Source organism: Adiantum capillus-veneris, chromosome 4, assembly GCF_014529385.1.
Source record: "Adiantum capillus-veneris isolate H3 chromosome 4, ASM1452938v2, whole genome shotgun sequence".
Taxonomy (NCBI): domain Eukaryota; kingdom Viridiplantae; phylum Streptophyta; class Polypodiopsida; order Polypodiales; family Pteridaceae; genus Adiantum; species Adiantum capillus-veneris.
The window spans coordinates 136,240,885-136,257,191 of NC_140934.1; the positions used below are offsets into that span (position 1 = coordinate 136,240,885).

At 42.0% G+C, this 16,307-nt stretch overlaps 1 long non-coding RNA gene across 2 annotated transcripts in view; it reads right to left on the reverse strand.

Annotated features, from left to right (window-relative positions):
• The window catches only part of LOC147460029 (uncharacterized), a 70,316-nt gene that overhangs the window by 13,043 nt on the left and 40,966 nt on the right, over positions 1 to 16,307 (reverse strand). For both annotated transcript variants that reach the window (XR_015187745.1, XR_015187744.1), the window contains one exon: positions 15,581 to 15,615. This is a non-coding gene — a long non-coding RNA (uncharacterized LOC147460029). The remainder of the gene's footprint in view (positions 1 to 15,580; positions 15,616 to 16,307) is intronic.

A 16,307-nucleotide genomic window follows, 5' to 3' on the forward strand; every position in this document is an offset into this window, starting at 1 on the left:
ACAAAGATTACTTGGAAAGAAAACAAACAAAAGAAACAAGTGATGAGTACATGGAGCTTGAGGACGGTGAAGACTCAAGGAGCGCAAGTGGTGACAATGTACAACAACGTCAACGAAATGAGGAGACTCAACCTATTCCTCAAAGATCTACAAGAGTAAGTAGACCTCCAGAAAGGTTTATTCCTTCCTTCAACATCTCTTGATCTCAGATTTTGGAGAGCCAGAATCATACAAGGAAGCTATGCAATATGAATCCAAAGAAGAATGGATAAAGAGTATGCAAGTGGAGATGGAATCATTACATGGCAACCAAACATGGGAGTTGGTTGAGTTTCCTAAAGGTAAGTGGGCACTTCAAAACCAATGGGTGTACAAGCTGAAGAAAGAAGAAGGTGGGAAGAAAAGGTACAAGTCTAGGCTTGTGGTAAAAGGGTTTTCTCAAAAGAAAGGTATTGACTTCAATGAAATATTTTGTCATGTTGTAAAAATGAACTCACTTAGCCTTCTCTTAACACTAGGTTGGTAATGGGACACTTTTATGTCCTGTTAAGTGACCATTTTCCTTGAATTATGTCAAGAGTTTCAAAATGGATTTTCAGGTGCTATCTGTCTAGAAAGTTGTCTCATGAGCTGAAAAAAACTCGACATTTTTTTGGAATATCAATTCCATCTTTAACCTTGTCCTTGCACAACATTTCACAACCTAAACTGTGTGAAAAAACGGGTCCTGTTTTTGGCCATTTTCAACTTTTTGCAACTATACCACTCTAGAATTCATGTTTGTGAGGTCTATAATGCTAGAGAACTATCTTTAGTAGTCCTCAACATGTGTTGATGCTTCTAGGAAGAAAGAAATGTTAAAGTTGTAAGTTATGACCAAATTACAAAAATTGTCAAATCCTAGTTTTTAGCCAATTTTAGCTCTTGTATGATTTTTTTGGTGGCTTTCATGATATCCAAATGTAGTTTTGATTTTCTATGTCGCATATTATAACATAAAGCTAATATTCCTTGAGTTTTGGGGCACCTAATACACTATTTTTCATAGTAGACAACGATGGTTGATTTTTTTAATTATAGAAGAAAATGAAACATTCTAGTATATCAAGTATAGCTTTTTCAATATTGTTAGTTTCTTGTGACAACTACATGCATTTTGTAGATAGTAACCATATCTAGTCATAAGGATCAAATTTGGCTAGATATTGAATAGTTTCTATGGGATTCTACAACTCATAATGTTGAACCCAGTTTTTTCATGTTTACTGTATTTAGCACTTCATCTTTGTCCCCAAGATTCCCCTTGGTAAGAGATGTATTATTCTTTTGACATGCTCCATGGATCCTTGTGAGCCTTAAGGACAATAGGTAACTAAGAAACCATGCATATATTATTTGTATTGAGCTTGGTTATAGAAACTTTGATGATAGGTTTGCAGAATGGTAAAAATATAACTTTTTTGTACCTATTTCTTTTGGCAAAACAAAAAATAGTGAGTGAGAAGCAATCATATGTTCTAATCACCAACCCATTGAAGTTAACTAGGGAATTTATCTCAAGTCCTACAAAAATCCCTAATCTTATTTTTATGCAACAAAACATAAGAAATGACTGTTTTGATGAAAATGTAATGGTCCATCAACTTTGGAGGCTTGGTGTGACCAAAAGATGAGACATTTTACAAGTTTCTTATCTTTTCCATGTGGAGTAGGCCTTGAACTATAACCTCATGAAAGGATTTTACAAAATGAGTGGATCTACTATGGTTTTGGAGGTTTTTTTCAAAACCCTAAAAGGACACTTTTATGTCCTGTTAGGTTACCAACCTAGTGTTAAGCCTTGTGGCTACTCATGATTTAAATCTTGAGCAAATGGCTGTAAATACAGCATTCCCTCACGATCACTTAGAGGAGGAAATTTACATGCTTCAATCAAAGGGTATGAAGTAAAAGGTAAGGAGGAAATGGTTTGCAGCTTAAAGAAGAGCTTGTATGGTTTAAAGAAAGTATCAAGACAGAGGGACTTTGTTAGAGAAAGTTTGGACTCACAAAGGGGCCTTGTAAGGAGTAATTCATTTCTCAAAGGGGCTTGGTCTCATGGACAAAAGGATGGCCCCAAGAGCATGGTTGAGTGAAAAAATTGTGTTGGATTTGGTGCTAGCTCCATACTAGTTGTTCCCAAGACCACACTCAAATCCTTGATCACAGCTTTTGAAAGCTTGGTCCTAGGACCAAGCTTGCTCTCTTGGATAGAGGATGGTCCCAAGAGCATGGTTGAGTGCAAAATTTATGTTGCCTTTCTATAACATATTAGCATGCTCGGTTCTAAGGCACTGCAAGAATGCATAGAGTGAGAATGGTTAGTTCAAGATTTTATTCCCAAGGACAAGGTTGGGCATTTAGATATAATTGAAGGAGAGTTTGGAAATTTTTTGATCAATATCATGAAAGAATTGAGAATTCTTAAAATTTCGAATGCTATTTTGAGAAGTTCTAGAATGTTTAAGTGTATAGGTCTACCCAAAAATTGGTTTCTAGGATGGTGTTTAAACTTATGTGATGAAAAATTTTGGTTTAAGGAGCTTGTTGGAATTGTCCCAAGAGCTCTGTGTGGTTCCAAGAGCATGGTTGAGTGTAGAAATTGTGTTGGCTTCTAGCAACATGCTAGCATTATTGGTTCTAAGGCCATGAATGAATGTGAAGATTAGGAATGGTTGGTCCCAAGGACATGATTGGAAATTTAGTAAAAATTGAATGCCAATTTGGAAATTTTTGGATAAGGCCATGCATAAATGCACAGGTGGGCATGGTTGGTCCTAAGAACTTTGTCCCAAGGACCTGGTTGGATGCTTGATTCAAAGGCCAATTTTAGACGCTTTATCTCGCGATGGAGCTTGAGCTTGAATGCACAAATTTTCCATGGTCCCATGATCATGATTGGGTGCTAGCCACTAATATCATCATATGATACTTGTTCCCAACCAGATTCAAATAATTGGTCACAAATCTTTCGGACGCTTTAATGCTAATTGGTAGATGCAAACATGGTCACATTATGGTTTTGGAATTCTCATGATTATGTCTACCATCCTCTAACATGTTGACATGATCAGTTCTAAGGTCATGCATGAATGCAAAGAGTGGACTTGGTTGATCCAAATATCTTTGTCCCAAGATAGTCAGATGCTTGATCCACATGGATGCTTCATCTCACAACATGCTTGAACTTGAATGCACAAATTTTCCATGATACCATGACCATGTGTGGGTGCTAACTCCATAATGATTGTTCCACAACATTCTTGAACTTGAATACAAGAATTTTCCACGATCCCATGACCATGTGTGGATGCTAGCTCCATAATGATTGTTCCTAGGACCACCACCATATCCTAGATCACAAGATTTGGAAAGCTTGGTTATACGACCAAGCTTGTTCTCTTGGACAAAGGATGGCCCCAAGAGCATGGTTGAGTGCAAAAATTGTATTGTCTTCCTATAATATGTTAGCATGCTCGATTCTAAGGCCATGCATGAATGCATAGAGTGGGAAGTGATTGTTCAAGGTCTTTTCCCAAGGACAAGGTTGAAAATTTCGATAAAATTGAAGGAGAGTTTGGGAATTTTTGTACAAATGTAAGGGAAGTATTAGAGGTTTTTTTCCCAAGGACAAGGTTGGGAAAATTGAAGGGAAGTTTGGGAATTTTTGGATAAATATGAGAAAAGTATTCGAAATTTTTGTAATTTCGAGGAGTATTTTGAGAATCTCAAAATAACTTAAGTGTATAGTCCTACACAAAATACTAGTTCATAGGATGGTGTTTCCACTCATGGGATCAAAACATTTGGTTTAATGAGCTGTTGAAATTGTCCCACCAATCAAGCTACCATCTCCAAGATCAATACTATAAGTGAAAACGCAAAAGTGATGATGGTCATGCATGCCTAGTTTTAAAACCTCACTAGCTTCCATGGTCCCAAGACCATGCAATGATGTTAGGCCCTAATATCACGCATGATAGCAAACTGTATTCTAGGCCCACATGCCATGATAAGATGATTGGTCCTATGACCATGCTTGAACCCATATGGCATTATGGCTTAATTGATAATATTATACACATTGACAAAAAAATATGGAATTATTCACTTTCAAGCGCTTCAACTTTCGGCCAACTTTTGAATTCAGAGTTTGAATAATCATTTATTTTCCCCCTCTTTCAAAGTCTGCCTCTCCCACTTGAGTAAGTGAATCTTTGCAAATAGATTGATGTCAAATTTTTTTTCAATCCATTCTTCCCTTCTCTCTCTCTCTCTCTCTCTCTCTCTCTCTCTCTCTCTCTCTCTCTCTCTCTCCAACTACATCACATCCTTCACCTCTCTCAATCAGCTGTGGGTGAGAGGCAATGGCTATGGGTGTGTGGGGTGAGACAACAAGTGTGTACAGCAAAGGTCTCCCAAGGTACAGAGCCATCCATCTCTCTCTCTCTCTCTCTCTCTCTCTCTCTCTCTCTCTCTCTCTCTCTCTCTCTCTCTCTCTCTCTCTCTCTCTCTCTCTCTCTCTCTCTCTCTCTCTCGCGCGCGCGCGTGCGCGGCTTCCGCCCGGACCCAGGCCTTGGCAACATGACAGAAACTCTATCTCTCGATCTAGCATGCACTGGGACTAACGAGCTATGGCGACTCTGGCGGAAAGATTCAAGAAGCTATTTCAAATTTCAAAAATAAAACTGTGTTTTGATTAAGAGGAAGATCACACCCAGTGCTCGAAAATTACATTTTTCGAGAGACTTGGCAAACGTACATATGAAATTTTTTTAAGGTAGTGGACTAAATTTGAAGGTTTTTACACTAAGTTGTGTAGTTTTCTCACCTTGAATTGTACATTTTAGATAGCTTGAGCACATAAAGCCGTTCAAAAAATTTGGCTTGGTGGGAGCTCAGCTTACAAGTTTGAGAACATAAGCGCAGTCTCTCACAGATTTGCCTCCGGCCACCCAAGAAGGCAAGCAAATAAGCACAGTAGACATTTTTGTGTTCAAGACCCCCGTTGGCTGGTTGGCTGTGAATTCAAAGGCTTGATTTTTCTGGTAGTAGGAGCAGCAACCTTCACTTGGAAAGGTGTGGCCACATCAGCCTACGTCCCTGTAGACAGTGTGTGGCTGACTCCACAGTGACTGGTCGCGCTTATGTGCTGAGCACAAGAGGTAAATTGAACATTTGTAGGTGAAAATTTCCCTAGGATTATTTGTATTTATGATCGGCTAAAATTGCAATCCTACCTAGATTCAAAGATCGACTTGAAGAAGACTTGTGCAATTTTACAAGTTTTAGTGTAACTACCCTCATATGCTTCGAATTTGACCTAAAATTCGAAATAGTTCTAGGTCTGCCCTTATTTGCTTCCGTTAGAAAAATGTTTTCGGGCAAGGTCTTGGTTATAACGTGGAACTGCTCAAAAAACCATGCTTTCCAAAAACTTGGCAAAGCTATAGATGAGAAATTTTAGGGGTAAATTGACCAAAATTTGAAGATTTTAACATGTTTTTCTAAGTTTTGTACGTTTGTCCCATGCTTCCTAAGAGTGGTTATGGGAGCGGGAGCACAATTATAAGTAATTTGGTAACTATACACTATTGTAATTAAAAGACATTACAGATCCATCATCCAAAATTCTAGTGCTCACATGTAGCACATTTTTTGACTTTATCGACATGGTGGTGAGTGCATTCTCGCATGCAGAGTTGAAGCTCATAGAATAGCCAACAAACGCTCTCTGGTGATGGGTCCACTCCACGCAAAGCAGGAACATTGATGACCACTTTGCATTCTACTTCGAAACTATGCTAGAGTCGGCATAGTTGTTGAGCTTCTGTCATAGTAGAGCTAAGCATGTTACTTTCCTTCGCATGACCAATCCTGATGGCATATTAATTGCCAAAAGTAACAAATAACCACGCCTCGTGTGACCACTGCCTAACCAAATAAAATAAGGGCACCATTAAAAATCTTCTAATTTTTAGGTCTTGCTTGAGAAGTTCTTGATGTAATTTTTTTCCGAAATATCGTCTCATAAAATGTCCTCATTGCATATATACCCAATATGGCTATCCCAAGGAAGCTCTCGGTCTTTTTAAGCGGATCTGAAGGGAAGAAATTTCTTAAAATACAAGACCTTCACATGCATGTGAGAACTCACGATTACGGGATGTTGGAAAAACTTGTGCTTGGCAACACATTAGTCAATTTCTATGCCACATGGGGTGCCCTTATAAAAGCAGGAGAAATTTTTTATTAGATTTTTATACAAAATGTGATCTCTTGGAATACGTTAATTACATGATAGGCCCAACATGGTTGTATTTTCATTGGATAATTTCATGGCTTGTGCCATGATTGGGTTTTTTGATAAGGGAAAGAAAGTAACCCCATGGCTTGTTCTATGATTGGAGCCATTGATAAGGGAGAGAAAGTAACCACAATTGCTCTGTGGCAAGATTTTTTCATAACTTAGCAATTGTGCTAGATTTGTAGCATACCAATCCCAGTTATCTCATTAATTTGAACTTAAGAGCATGGTCACACCACGAGTAAGCTTGCCAAAAACATTCTTCCTAACTAAAGAAATAAGGGCACCATATGAAATCTTCCAATTTTAGTTCAAAAGTTTAAAGCAATATTTGCCAGTATTTACACGAGAAATTGCGAAATTCATTCGATTTTTCTTAGCAATAGTGCTCACATAACCTAGTTTCTAGTGTATATTTCCTAGTTGAAAATGGAAAGTCCCAATGATAACTTCATTAGAGCTTAATTTAAAATTAGACATTTTTGTTAAAAATCCTAATAAATACCTTAGATTTGTCCATTAATCTTTGATATCTCATTTGATTGACCTTAACAGCATGGTAACAGCAAGAGTTGGCTTGCCATAGATATTCTACTAGCTTAATCAAACGAAGTAAGGGCATCATGAGAACTCTTTCAGTTCATAAGTCAAAATTTTGAAGCTTTAATTGGTATTTACACTAACTTAGTTTACCAAGTCTCTCTAATCAAGAGATTGGTGAACACCAACATGCAAGAAGGTCAAAGCGCTACCAAGTTTGTGGATACCTGGCAGGCTCTTCTTGATGAAGCCATCATCTCGGGATTGGCTGTCGCTAAGACATTACAAACCATGATTTTGCTGGCAGCCCTTCCATCCTCTTGGTGGGCATTCATCACCACACAAGCCTCAACTGTGAATCTACAACTACAACCCTTGGTAGCCAAAATCCACCAAGAAGAGGCTCTCCGAGCTCAATCTACGGGAGCCCAACCAGTGGCACTTGCCACCACCATAAACCCAGCTAAGCCTCGTGGCAATACCTCCAACCACCAAGGCTTCTTCAACAACAACAAGCAACCTCCTTTCCACCACCATTCAAACTTCAATCATGGTGGTTGTCAATGACAATACCATGGTGGTAAGAGCAACCCTCATGCTCACTTTCACTGCAACTTCTATCACAAACATGGACACCTAGAAAAGATTGACATCAGAAAAAGAGGAATCAAACAAGTAAAGGACTTCTCCCAAGCTACATCCACCAAAGGTTTAATGCGGGCAACTTCAGCCCATATCCTCAAGCCCAAGCTCATTATACTGAGCTATCTCACTATGATGGCACCACACAACCACTTCTCATGCCGCCCCATCCCCCCATGCAGTTGTATGCTACTTTCCTAGATGCCAACTCTACCTTTGCTAATATGTGGTTCCTTGATACTGGTGACACCCATCATATGACATATCACAAGGAATAGCTCAAGAATCTTACCTCTCTCTCTATCCCATTAGAAGTCAGCTTAGGAGATGATAGCACCCAATCTGCTCAAGCTTATGGTGATGTTGAGATCACTTTGCCTGAAGGTCAAAAAATCATTGTACCTCAAGTCTACTATGTTCCTGGTCTACGCAAAAATGTCATCTCTGTGTCCGAACTTACAGATCAAGGATTAAAGATGGAATTCTCTCATCTCGGTTGTCACATCCATGCTCGTGCTCCTAGTGGCCAGATTTTCACTATCACTTGTCCTCGGCAAGGTAAGCTATAACCCTCTTGGTAATTCATCTACATAGTCTTATGCTTTCGCCACTATAGCCAACATAGCTATGCAAGAAGAAACCCTCAAGTGGCACTATAGGCTTGGCCACATTTCTCAGCAAGCTCTCCATCAAATGAAGAATTGACAGCTAGCTCTTGGTCTTCCCAAACAACTGTCTTCTATTAGCCTCTGGGAAGGTTGCATCATCGGTAAAGCTACTCAAAAACCCTTTCCTAAATCTTCATCTCGCACTTCACATCTGCTTGCTCTTATTCATTTAGATCTCTGCGGCCCTCTCCCTGTCCAATCCCTCACAGGTCATAAATATTTTCTGACTTTTATAGATGATTATTCCCGCTACACATTTATTTATTTTCTATCATAAAAAATCCTCCACATGTTCTCACTTTCAACACTATAAAGCTCAAGTTGAGAATCACATTGGATGGCGCATTCAACGATTTCTCTCCGACCAAGGTGGTAAGTACACTTCCAAAGCTTTCTTGGATCTTTGCCACATAAGTGGCATACATCATGAATTCAAAATCCCTAACAACCCACAACAAAATGGCATAAAGCAGCGTAAACATTGCACTTTGCTTAATGCTGCTCATGCCATGCTCTCGCAAGCGCAATTGTCTTTTGGATATTGGGAAGATGCAATTTCTATGGCTTCATATCTTCAAAATTGCAAATGCAACTCTACACTCCAAGGTGAAAAACCCTATGGTCGTTGTTCGGTGCTCCACCCCCCTTCAGTCACTTACGTATCTTCGGCTGCCCTGAATATCCCCTTGACACCCATCCACTCTCCAAATTGGCACCTCGGAGTACTTTTCCATATCTTCGTCGGCTATGGTGATCCCATAGGCATAAAAGCTTACAAGCTCTTCAATCCACGTAAACATACTTTTCTCTAGAGTCCTTCCGTCATCTTCTTCGAAGACTCCCTTCTCCACATGTACTCTTGCACCAACCCTGTTCTTCCCTTAACATCAGCATCCGCACCACCTCCTTCAGCAATGGACCCACCCACACTCCTGCTCTCTCTAGTATCTCCACTACTCGGTGTTTACTCATCCTCAGGTTTGCTTATTTCATCCTCATCAACAGCCCCCCACTCACCTACCCCGCTCTCTTTCGAGCCCCTCCCGGCTAACCCCTTACATGCCCACGCTCCTCTCTGTGTGGCTACACCTCACTCCCTTCCCCTTTTGGATGCACATCTCCTATATACAGCCCTACTTTTTTCGCTCCTTCCCCTGTTCCAGCCACACAAGAGCAGCCTCTTGCTGCTTCATCACGTTCGGCTGAAATCTCCTTAAACTCAGTCCCTTTTAATTTCACGCCTATTAAGGCACAATCAACTCATTTCACACCCTCTAATTTCCAGCCACATCCAAATTTTACCTCAATTTACTCCCGTAACCTCACCATAATTCACCTACAACACCCTCCTCCCCCTCTTCCTCAGAGTGTTTTCATCATCTCAGCCGGCCCACTCACATTCAGGCTGCACTCTCCAATCCACCTTCCGTTGCTCTCACCTACACTCTCCTACAACACACATAACACCTATATCTACATGCTCTACCCCATCTCTTTGCACATATCATCGTCGTGCTTTCCGTACCCCTAATGCAACTCTCCATGACCTCTCTCACACCATGGCTCAAAAACCATCCCACTCCTCCCTCAACAGTAGCGCCACTCCCTCCTCCCCCTCTTCCTCGCAGTGTTTTCATCATCTCAATCGGCCCACTCACATTCAGGTTGCACTCTCCAATCTACCTTCCGCTGCTCTCACTTCCACCAACTTCACTCGCCCCACCCTCTCTGAAGTCAAATATCAAACCTCTGACTCCGCTACTTCTCCCTAACCAACCTCAGCATGAGCTGCCACATCCCCGTCATTCTCTCCTCCTAGTTCAAGTGAAGCTTCACCTGTTCATCCTCGTGTTCACTTACTGAAGGACATCTATCAAGAAACCTATTTTTACACGGACCTCTCCGATGAAGCTATCTCCCAAGAAATTTCTGCCATCCTCGAAGACAATGTTGGCCCCTCCATTTCAGTTGCCCTCAACTCCGATGAAGCCCCCGCTTGGATCGAAGCAATCTATGCTGATCTCGCTACCCTTCATCATTGTCACACTTGGACATTGGTTCCCAAGCCACATCATCATAATATCATAAGCTGCAAGTGGCTCCTGAAGCGCAAGCTCCACCATGATGGTTCTGTTGAGCGGTACAAAGCGCGGCTCATTGCTCCAACGTCCCGAGGTTGACTACAATGATACTTATTCCCCCGTTCTTGGTATGTCATCTTTTCATCTCAGGGTCGCCATTGCTTCTGCTTTTGATCTTCCACTACATCATTTCGACATTATCACTGCTTTCCTACATGGTCTGCTAGAAGAAGAAATTTATATGCATCAAGCCCCCCACTTCATTGATCCCCATCACCCCAATTATGTATGATTCTTTCATTGCCCCATATATGGTCTCAAACAAATCTTTTGTCAATGTTATTTGCGCATGCACAATCATCTCTCCAACAAGGGTTGGATTCGCCTCTTTACTGATCCCACTCTTTATGTGCTTCACCATCCTTCTGGCTTTGCTATCTTAGGTCTCTTTGTGGATGATATCCTTGTGGTTGCATCTCATCCTGCCATCATTGACATAGTGCATGATATGCTTGCCTCCAGCTTTCCTATTAGTGACAAGGGTCCCATGGATTTCTTTCTTGGCATCGTTTTCTCTCGTGATCCTAATGGTTGCTTCATAAAGATTTCTCAATCACCCTACATCAAGAAAATTCTTGAGCAATTCAGTATCCACTCTACTAATGGCCAGCCCACACTACTTGCCCTCAATGCCAAACTCGCTCCATAACTTCACTCCTACACTTAAACTGATGCTAATTCTCTTCAAGATTTCAAATACAATAAGCTTCTTAGCCATCTTCTCTATCTCATTACTCGCACTCGCCTTGACCTTTGCTATGCCGATCACATTCTCTCCCGTGCACTTCAGATCTCTTGCCACATCCATCACCAAGCTGCCCTCCATTGCCTCCGCTACCTCAAACACACTATGCATTATTCCTTAACATTCCATCGCCAGGATGGTCCTCTTTCTTTTACATGATATGTGGATGCCGATTGCGCTGCTCAAGATCCTCTTCGACACTCTACCTGAGGATATGTCTTGACACTCACCGGCGAAGCTATTACATGGACTTCCAAGCGCCAAGACACCATCGCACATTATTCTACAGAGGCGGTGTACGTTGCGGCCTCACTTGCTTCTTGCAAGGTCCTTTGGCTATCTCAACTCATCTATGAGATGCGGCTTCCCATCCCCATGGATCGAAGACCTATTTTCCCTTGATTGCAACAACCAATTGGCCATTGCCTTGGCTTCTGCTCCTCAGCTCAGCTCAAAGACGCGGCATATCTCCATTTCCTATCATGCCTTGAAGGAATTGGTGAAGCATGGTTTCATTTTCCTCATCTACACTCCTACAACAGATAATCGGGCTGATTCTCTCACCAAGCCTACTGATCAAGCCAAGTTGTATGCATCATGTCAGATGCTTGGTCTACTCTCTTGAATTAATTTTCAGGGGGGATCTCTCATCACACTCATCAAGTTCCTTTTTTGATGTCTTGTTCTCCCACTTAAGGAGAATGTTAAAATGTTTGTAAGTGGGAGTGCACTCCACCATAGATTAGGCCCACTATTTTCTCACCAGCCACTCCTAAATCAGTGGCCAGCTACCTCGTAGATTAGCTCTTAGCTACCACCCATAATCAACTGCCATTCATGTCTATAAACAGGTCTATCGGTTCAATTTATCTTTATGCAATCAAGCTTCATTACATTCAACTGAAAACTCTATTTTTATCTTGCTGTGTACATTAGTGATTAGCTTAACATTTGTATTAGCACTTGTTTCCTTTCTCTTACACAGCTATAGGTGCTAGTGGGCACCCATGGTATCATATGGTGTATTGAGGCTCTTTGTTGGGTTATGTATGCAATTGGTCTCTCTCTCTCTCTCTCTCTCTCTCTCTCTCTCTCTCTCTCTCTCTCTCTCTCTCTCTCTCTCTCTCTCTCTCTCTCTCTCTCTCTCTCTAATCATGATGTCATATCGAGTGGAGGCTCTGTGTTGGATTGTCGGTGAGTTTGCTCTCTATCTGTGTGTGTGTGTGTTGCTGCAGGCGGTTCATTTACAAACTAGAGGTTGCAGGTTTGAGTTGGGAGAACAAATTAGCACTAAGAACCGCCGTCTCTGTGTGTGTGTGTACGTACTTAGAGTTTTTGAGTAACATGTCACAAGCTCATAGTTCATATGTAATGTGTAGGGAGAGTGAGGATTCTAGAGTCCCAGTGTTCAGGCTCGCACTATTGGCGGACCATCTTGGAGAAGTACAGACTTGCTAGCCTACTTTTGAGATCTGGTGTCTGCATGCAAAATCACCGTCCTCAATGAGAGAGAGAGAGAGAGAGAGAGAGAGAGAGAGAGAGAGAGAGAGAGAACCCAAATGGTAAACAGGGGAGCCACCAAGCTGCAAAGTCGACACTCAACAGGCGCAAGATGCCCGCTTACATGAGCACAAGATATGGCTAGGAAGAGGCGGCCACTTGTGAAGAGGAAGAGGCTGGCTACTTACAGTGGAACCTTGAGAAAGAGTGAGAGTAGTGTGTCCCATAACGTGGCCGTGCTAGAGCACCATTGGCATGGCTAGGGTAGTTTGGTATCCTTTCACCTCTTAATCGCCTACTTTGAGTCAGTAAGAGAGTCAAGAGTTTTCTTTGGTTGTGAGGAGCATGGATCGGGCAACGGTAGGGGCACTGCATCGGTAGTACCGTCTGTTGGTTACACAAAAAGGACGAGGGCCCAAGTGCAACTTCAATCTGTTGAATGTGTGATGCCTCATACACTCTGCATGAAGGGCACTCCAAAAGCTGTGGCTAGTCATGGATTAGGACAATATGCCTACCAGCAACAACGTTGTATCAAGGTTCTCGGTCTCTTACTGCTTTTGTCGCGATTCCAATTGGTAAGATTTATTTCCGTGCGTGGGTGGTGCCCACTACAATTATTGATGGCATGTAAGGGACGATCTGCACGGATTGGGGTAGAACCCCAACCTTCCTTCGACAGCAAACACCACCCAAGATTCTCGACTCTACTAAAATTAGTTGGGAAATGCTCTTCTGCCCCCACCGCGTTGAACAAGGGTGGTGCTTCGTGCTGGCTCAAGTTTCTGTATGAGACAAAATAGATGACGAGTGGCGGGGGTTCTACCCCTGTCCGTGTGGATCCATCCTAAGATGGCTTTAATTCAAAAGTGCATGGCACTGGCACGTCGTCCTCTAATGATGAGTTTATCCCACTAGCGGCACCACATCCCCAATTGCAAGAGTTTCTATGGCTTGATGATAGGCACGTTTGTTGGTGTCTTTGTCAAGACCATCCACAAGTGTAACAAATGGATTTAATGTCCTCCCTTATTTTTTTTGGTTGCCTAATGATATTGGCTATCATATTGGCCCCCTAGCCCCCAACCTTGGTACGGTGATGTGACAATGCTGCTACCAAAGAAGGTTGATGGGTGTGGAGATTGGAGGGAGGAAAATTTGGTAGTGAAGTCCTAGGACTTAGCCCTAAGGAACCTATGCAGACATGTTGTGTCAACATCATAGAGGCCCTAGATACGACCAAGGAAGGATATGGAGGCAGCTTGGTCAAAGGCCATTGAAATTTGACACGCACATGCCACTCTCCTATGAATAATTTTTAAAAACCGTTTACTGGGAGCCGTCGATGTTCTCGAGAACACGAGTGTTTGCAACATTTGCAGGACGTGATTGAGGAAGCGAGGAGATGGCCTCATCAACTCTCTCTCTCTCTCTCTCTCTCTCTCACACACACACACACACACACACACACACACACACACACACACACACACAACGCCCAATGTCGGGCATCCTCAAACACTGATGATGATGATTTTAATCTTTCACTTTACTTCACTTCATTTGTTTTTGTACCCAGATATTGGATTAGAGGATAGTTTCCCACGACATTAAAAATTCTCTTCTTCTTCTTCTTTTTCCTCTCTCTCTCTCATACTTTTTGTGAACATTGATCAGGGCAGGGTAGGGCAGGGTAGCACAGGGTGTGAAGCCGGTATTTTTATTTTACCATGTACATGGGTAGCAAAATCATGTGGCTTCAATGCTAGCCTTGCAAATTGTGCTATCAGTAGCTTGAGGAGCCCGTCTCTGACCATAGTCGCTCCGCTCCTTCCTTAAGAATAGCCCATCGCTACATGTAGTTAGAAGCGGCCCATTCTATGCCGTTACTTATTTTCACCATTTCTTGCATGAATTGAAGAATTTGAAGCTTATAACATGTTGTAGCCTTGGTGGGATGTTTTCCTTCCTTAAAAGCAACCGATGGTCACCTCCTGGCGAGGCCAAAGAAGCTCTAGGTTTGTTATATCGAAAGTAAAGCCTGTGGCATAATATGAGAAAATGACATGGATGAACATATATAGGGTGTTATTAATTGCAATGCTTGTGTTTGCTCAAATGCCAAATCTGGACTTTTATCAGTCCTTAATGGGAGAAATCATCTATGACTGAACACCTAATCTGGTTTTTTCTCAGTACTTAATGGGACAAAAATCATCTATGATTGAATGCATGTGTGTGAATAATTTTGCACATTCTTAAGATGATTCTGGTGTTGGCATTGTTTCATGTGTACGCAATGATGCTAGCAAGTAGCACTGCAGCCCTTTAATAGGATCAAGCAGCAATTACAGTCGCTAGCCAATATACCAGATTCTCATACTAGGAAGCTCATCTATTGGAATGGATTGATCGCAGGGTTTTTTTTGGTGAATGTAAAATGACGGCAAATACCTATGCTTGTATCTGGAAGGCATGTCATAGGCTCACACGAGGGGTCAGTACATACAGAGATCAATGGACGTCAAGCTAGACATGCATGGCATATCTACCTGAAATATCACGTTCAATCAGCTCAAACTCCATTCTTTAATAGCTTTGTGTTGGGTCCTCTCTCTCTCTCTCTCTCTCTCTCTCTCTCTCTCTCTCTCTCACAGACACACACATCGAATGAAGCTAAATACAAGCTGGTGTAAAACGAAAAGGCAATAACAGAACGATATGCACCCGAGAGTTACCTGCCCAATTCTTTAGTAATCAATATAGCTTTAGTAATCAATTACCTTCTAGGTAGGCATTGGATGCACCCGAGAGTCAGCTCAAACTCCATTCTTTAATAGCTTTGTGTCTCACAAGTGTGTGTTGGGTCCTCTCTCTCTCTCTCTCTCTCTCTCTCTCTCTCTCTCTCTCACAGACACACACATCCAATGAAGCTAAATACAAGATGGTATAAAACGAAAAGGCAATAACAGAACGACATGCAGAGTAGCAAAATTACCTTCTAGGTAGGCATTGGATGCACCCGAGAGTTACCTGCCCAATTTGAACGTGTCATACTCTCTCTCTCTCTCTCTCTCTCTCTCTCTCTCTCTCTTACTCTTATTCACACACAGTACATGTTCATTGATCAGGATGTACATGCAATCATACAGGACGTGGATCCCGTTTATTATACTCTCTCTTTCTCTCTCTCTCTATCAATATTCATAGTACATACCCTGGACTAGACGAAAAGCTTCCTTGATGGGGGCTTTTATAAGGTAGCCTACGTCGCGAGCGAGAGCAATCGCTGCGGCTTTCGTGACAGTGCGAGCACATCGACGGGAGGTCTGCAGGTGCAGACTCGCTTCAAAGTTGGTACTCTTCTTGCTGATCGGCACTGCGCCTGCGGGAGGGAAAGCTGCCTCTGCAATAAAGGCGGCCATACTAGCAGCAGAATCAGAAGAGCTGAGAGAGAGAGAGAGAGAGAGAGAGAGAGAGCGAGAGACGAAGGAGCGTCGACGACAAGACTAGGGCATGTGTCTTCTATCGAAGCTCTATAGAACGTTCGTGTCTAATGAATTATTGAACAAACAAAAATGACAATCCAGCAACGAAGATCCATCCCTAAAATAACTTAGGGTGCACTTGGCAAACCCCAAAATGTGTGTGATTGTGCAATCACCATAACTTCCCTTTATTTAATCAAAACTCACAATGGTGAGTATATTATATTAGCATAACGA